Genomic DNA, 6,214 nt, shown 5'->3' with positions numbered 1-6,214 from the left:
AAGAATGCCTGGCTCATAGGAGCCTTTGGATCCAACCTGTCCCCCAAACAGAAGAAACAGAGCCCAGTTCAAATCCAAGACTCAGGTAGATGGTGCCCTCACTCCCCTCCTTTCTGTCCCTCCACACTGCTCTGGAATACCCCGTTCCTGATGCTGTCTGCCCATCTGTCTGCGAAGGTCGAAGTCAAGGCCCCTGTCTGCCTGCAGGTTAGCTGTCCACCTCTTCCGGGTACCATGCCCCAGGTTGCTTCTTCAGCTAGAGGGCCAGCTGCAAAGAGTTCCCCCACTCCGAGCTCCCCATGTCAGAGACACCCTGTCCTTGGAGTCCCTGGGTAGCGATCGGCCAAGATCTGAACCCACCTCAGTTTCAGGAAATGTCCACTCCTGCCTGTGTCTCGTGTGTACACGCATGTTAGCAAATGCACAGCCTTGCGTGGCACATGTGTGTGTGTTTATGACCGAAGCTGCTGTTCATACAGTCCACAGATACCATTTCCAGGCAATAAAGAAAACCCAGCATCTTTAAGGCTTCTCTCCATTCCCAGGGACTTAGCAAGATGGAATTTCCTCCCCCAGTGACAGCATCCTAGGGCACTGGTGATGAGGCCCTCCCTGCTGAGGGATGGATTCCTGGCCCAGGGTCCATCACGCTCTCCCCAGAGTGGACTCAGCCCCCACTCCCAGCTCTTGTTGCTCCAGGCATGGGGTGAACCTTCACAGTTCCTGTGCTGTGGCCCATTCCCTCTTTCCCTGTCCTCCTGGTCCCCACAGCAAAGCTGCTAGTCACCCCAGGCAGCAGGGATTGGCCCAAGGTCCTGGAGGTGGAAGTGGCCAGTGGGTACCACGATGGGAGTGCTTCAGGGAGCTGTGGCTCCCAGGCCCCTGACCGTGGAATCCCCTCTGATGCCCCTTTCCTGGGCTGAAGTTCAGGATGACCCAGCTTTACCAGGCTGTGATTGGGTCAGCAAGTGATGGGGCCAGGGGTCTGGTGTGCTGCAGGTTGTATGGGCCACAGAACTGGGTCACATAAAGAGCTCAGGCATGCTCAGAAAACATTCACTGAGAGCTTCCTATATGCCAGGTCCTGCACCAGGTACGGAGCACATCGTAGGCACACTCATGGGACAGGCAGATGAATAAGACAGAGCAGCCAAACTTACCCTCCTGCCAGAAAAAAAAAAAGCAAAAAAAAACCTCAAATACCAGACAAATACAGAAAACATGGCCTTCAAGACACTGGGTATCATGTGATGAAGAGGGAGCCCCTGAGAGGCCCAGCTCACTTCCCAGAGCATTTCCAGCTGTAGTGCAGGGAGGGGACCCGGCAGGCTCAGGGGTCCCCACGAGGGGAGAGAAGGAGCTGGGAGTCCCGGGAAGCTAAGGCAGCTAGAGTTTGCAGGAGGCAGCACGGGAGAGGGGAGTCCTAGAGATCTGCAGAGCGTGAGGAACGTGCTTGAACGTGCCAGGAAAACCAGCGAGAGGGTCACAGCAAGTCCTGCCCGGAGCTCACACGGGGCTGTGAAGAGTGCTCGGTCCAGGGGCCAGTCCGGAAGACCTCAACTCAAAGCAGGACAAAATTAGCCCTAGACCAAACGCTGCTCTGGTCCTCCCAGCAAAGCTTAAACGCAAGACCTAGAGGAACCAAACTTCCTCTCAATGACTTCCTGATGTCCAGAGCAAAGTACAAGAATATTCATGAAAATATTCAGCACCCATCAAAGTTCACAATCCTGGTCACCCAACTAAAAATCACCGGGCAGGAAGCAGGAAAACACGACCCATGAGAAGGAAAGTCAGTCACGTGATGCTGACCCAGAAATGGTGGGGTTGGCAGAGTGAGCACACAAGGGCATGAAGAGGCCCACTATAGCTGTCTCCAGGTGTCCAAGAAGGCAGAAGACAGACTGTGTTTAGTGGGGACCTTCTGGGGCTTCCCAGAAGAGGTCAGTTCTGGGAAGAGGGCAGACTTCTTGGATGTGGCCACAGTAGCATCTCTGCCAGGGGGACTTGGGCTCAGACCCAGATCCTGCAGGTGGCCGCCCGGCAGGCCCGGCTCCCGGGAGGCCTCATCTCCATCCCACTGTACGCAGACTCAGGATGCCTGGGGCACAGCTGGTGCTCAGTATATATTAATTGTCTTGTTTCATTCTCATTCCCATTTTACAGATTGAGACTCAGAGAGGTTAGAGGTCTCCCCAAGGCCATGAAGCCAGGAAGGGGTGGGTGCAGGACCCTGGGCTTGCAGCCTCAGGCACTCTGTGCAGCACACCTCCAGCCACCAGGTCTCACCAACCTGGCGGGTTCAAGGTAGCCTTAGGGTATAACCCCAGTCCCCCAGGATGCAAGCCAAGGCAGGAGGCACATCAGAGTTCAGGTCCGATACCAGTAGCTGGTAGGAGGCAGATGTCAGTGCCCGCACCCAGATTCGCAGCCGGATTCTGTCTGCACCCTCCATCCAGGATATGTGGAGTCCAGGGCAGAGCCCCCCCCACCCCAATTTCCCAACCTCGCCTCGGCCTCCCCAGATTGTGAGTGGAGACAGGGAACGGCAGTGGGCAGGCTGGGAGCCCTGCCTGAGGGTGCTCATTTCTGTAATTACCATAATTGCCTTAATCACCACTTGGGCCGGAACACTCATCTGCAGCCTTCGCGTTCAGCCCCCCTCCTCTGCACACCTCAGCAGCTCCATCTGGGGGTACAGACGCACAGCCCAGGGGCGCAGCATGATCTCCCAGCCTCCCCAGCAGGCCCCAGCCTTCTGCAGCTTGGGCGCCGGGTGCCTCCATCAGCACCCTCGCCTAGACTATTTGCTCAGTGCCCGCCTGCCAATGCTGGACGCAGGAAAACAAAAAGAGCCAGGGAGCAAATGCCAAGTCTGCAGGTATGACACTCAGGTACAGGGGCTTGCTCTGAGTCCCACCCAGGAAGGCAGAGACACACTCAGAGGAGCTGACACACACCCAGACGCAGACCTTTCCTTTCCCCTGATCTGGGGCGGCGGTGGGGGGTGGGGGGGCGGTCGGTAGGGGGAGCCGTCTGTGGGCCTCTGTTGTGTTGCTCATAATGACCGCTGCCCTTCTTGAGCTCGTGCCATGGGCCAGGAGCGCGTGGTTGCTTTCCCAGCCTCCAGTGCTTTGGCTTCACTTACAGAGAGGGAGAGTCTGAGGCTCAGGGCACAAGCGCCGAAACCCCAAAGTTCCCCTAGCTCCAGAATTGGCCTCCATGCCAGCTGCAGCCCCTCGGCCCACACGGAGGCTCCAGGGTCCCACCAGCGAGGGACAACGAGGGTCCGCACCCAGAGTCTCCACAACAAGCAGCAGCTGAGAGCCAGGCCAAGGCAGGCAGTGGAACTGCCGCTGGCTCCTGCTAGGCCCCTGGCAGCATGAGCGATGGCAGGCTGAGCGATAAGAAACTAATAATTTATGTTTCCAGCTCCCGCGGCCCCGGCGCCAAGGGAAGGCTGGGCCACAGCCTCCTCCTCACGCTGAGCGGCCGCAATCCTTTATTGCACAAATTATTAACGACCAAAGAATGAATGACTCCGTAATCAGATCAGGACTGCCAGCACTTTTCATTTCGTTTATTTGCACAAATTCTGAAGTCAGGGTCTAGTCTGAGCTCAGAAAGCCAGCCTCACGCTGGATGGGTGCTCAGACCCCCACCTGGACAGAGCACACCACTCCTTCACCCTCACCCGGAACCCAAGGGGATGTGAAGACAGAGGGTGTCAAGGAAGGGACGGAGAGGTGGGGTGACTGAAGTGTGCCCACTTCAGCCTCATTAGGCACTGTGCCCCCTGAGCCAGGGTCAGAACTCTGTCCTTCAACCTGCCTCAGGGCCATCTCCTACCTGTTCTCGGGGCCAGGGGCTAGCCCAGGGCTTGGCAGTGAGAGAAAGCACCCCTGTTCCTGCCTGACAACCTCTGCTCCCTCCCTCTCTCTATCCTTCTCCCCCGGTGTTTGCCTCATCAGACATTGCTGGCCTGGGCCATCAGTGGCCCCAGCCCTGTGCCCTGCTCCCCCTGCTGCTCCTGCCTGCCTCCCATCCTCTTCCCCCTACTCAGGCTGGTCTCTCCCCTGCCTTCCTTTTTCCTGTCCTGGTGCTGGGCTGGGCTGTCCTCCCTTGGGACTCAGAGACTCAGGCCGTGAGGTTTCTGTGGCAGCACGGAGGAGTGAGCCGCCTGTGGCTCTCTCACGAGCCCACTTTTAATCCCATTGACCTCTCGTTATACTACAGCGCATAAATTCAGATTTGGAGAGCTTATGTTCCATCATAAATTGGGCTGGCAGACTTCCGATCAACAAGATAAAGCTGTCTCCTGTGAGGTGGGTGTTTTATTGGTCTTGGCTTCAGTGCTGCAGGCGCCAGAATTGGGGGGGAGGGGTGAGTCCTCTGCTCTGGAACCCTCCTGTGCTGTTCAGAGTAGCCTGGTGGTGCCCAGGGATCAGTCTTTCCTGTCGTCATGGGCAGGCACCGGGAACCGAGGCATCCCCTGGACCTGGTCTGTAACTGCCCTTAGATCCCCATCCCCAGAGCACCAGACTGAGCAGCCACTATGAGTCCCCAGGCTGGGCACTCAGGGGTCAAGACAGAGACCCGGTGTGCACCCAGGCATGCATATGTCTGTGCCCCTCCCTCCCTGGTGGACCTTTGGGAACCCAGCCAGAGCCAGAGTGGGGTTTGGGGGTTGGGGGAAGCAGGACTTGCCTGGGAATTCTGGGGGCCAAATGGCTGCGGGGGGTGGGGGGGGAGGGGGGCAGAAAGAGGGAAGTCAAGCCCCTGCCTCCAGAGATGTGGTAGCCTGGTCCGGCTCTACCTGCAGGTACAGACACAACCTGTCCAGAGTCCCCACAGGCGGACTCAGGAAGGTCTTGGCAGCTACGGGCCACCCTGGGTCTGGGATCCTGCCACCCGGAACTGGGAATAATATCTGCTGGCCTCACCCGCCCCTCTCTAGAGGTCAAGTCTTGCTTCCAAATCTCAGTCTCTGCCAATACCACCTCTCTCTGCTACTGATACTTCCAGCCCAGCCTCTGCACCAGCCAGCCATGATTGCTTCTAGGTGAGGTCACCCAAATCAGCATCCCCAAGGGGACTTCACCTGGCCCCTCTGAACACCCTCATCTGCCCAGGGCCTCAGCAGCACAGGAGTAAATCTGTGGCGCCAGGGTATGTGCTGGTGTCCTGGGGTACAAGGGACCCTGACAGGAATGGAGTGTACTCCTAGGAGGCTTCTTGGAGGAGGGGGTGCTGCTGTGAGTCTTAAAGATGAGTAGGTGGAGGCAGGGCCAACATTACCACCAGGTGAGGGAAGCACAGAACCTGGACCCCTGATACTATTAGAGACCACAAAACATTTTAGTTTTAATTTCCCTTAAAACCAGAATGAAAAAATAATATAATAACAACGAGTATTGAAGAATTAATCCATCATGGGCTATATTTATCTTTATACCAATAGAGTTGTAAGTTATAATTTAAAACTTTTCAATGGAGGAAAGGACTCCCAAATACAAAAGGTGCTACACGGGTGGTAACGGGGCCATTGGTTAGTGATTCTAGGGAGTGGCACTCCCCGGGCAGAGGAAACAACTCAGCCTCACTCAGAGACACTGAGGGGAGACAAGGAAACAGGAAGTTGGGCCCTGGGGAAGAGGCAAGGCCTGGAGGCCAGGGGTCCTGGACTATTCCCAAAGGAGCCCCTGGAGAAAAAGTTGGCCAGATGTGCCCATCAGGCACTGGGTGAGTGCAGGCAGAGTCTGGGAGTATCAGAGAAATATGATAGGTGAGAGGGGCCAGGTTAAGTATTCAGCAGTGAGAGGAATCTAGAAGGGAGCATAGATGAAGCTAGCTGCTTGGCTCATGGGGAGGAATGTAGTGCCAGCTCAGTGACTGCAAGAGAGGTAGGCATGACAGCATGATGGTGGAAAAGGGACCCAGGGGACCATGGGGTGGATGCATATGGCAGGCTACAGACTCTTGAGCGTCTGGACTGAAGATAGACTTTCAGATTCCATAACCTGTAAAGAAGTACATATGAAAGAGAAGGGTGCCTAGAGTGGAAGCCTAACCCACTTACCCTTTCACCCATCATACACTCGTTCACCCATCAATCCATCCCCCCACCCATCCTATGCTTGAGGGGTGGGTGAGGCAGAAGAGGGTCCTGAAGGAAGGAATGAGAGGGGAGGCTGAGCTGAGAGGAGGGTCTCCG

The sequence above is a fragment of the Panthera pardus genome, unplaced genomic scaffold (assembly GCF_024362965.1).
Source record: "Panthera pardus isolate Hobbes unplaced genomic scaffold, ASM2436296v1 HiC_scaffold_11, whole genome shotgun sequence".
Taxonomy (NCBI): Eukaryota; Metazoa; Chordata; class Mammalia; order Carnivora; family Felidae; genus Panthera; species Panthera pardus.
This window is presented reverse-complemented; position numbering follows the sequence as displayed.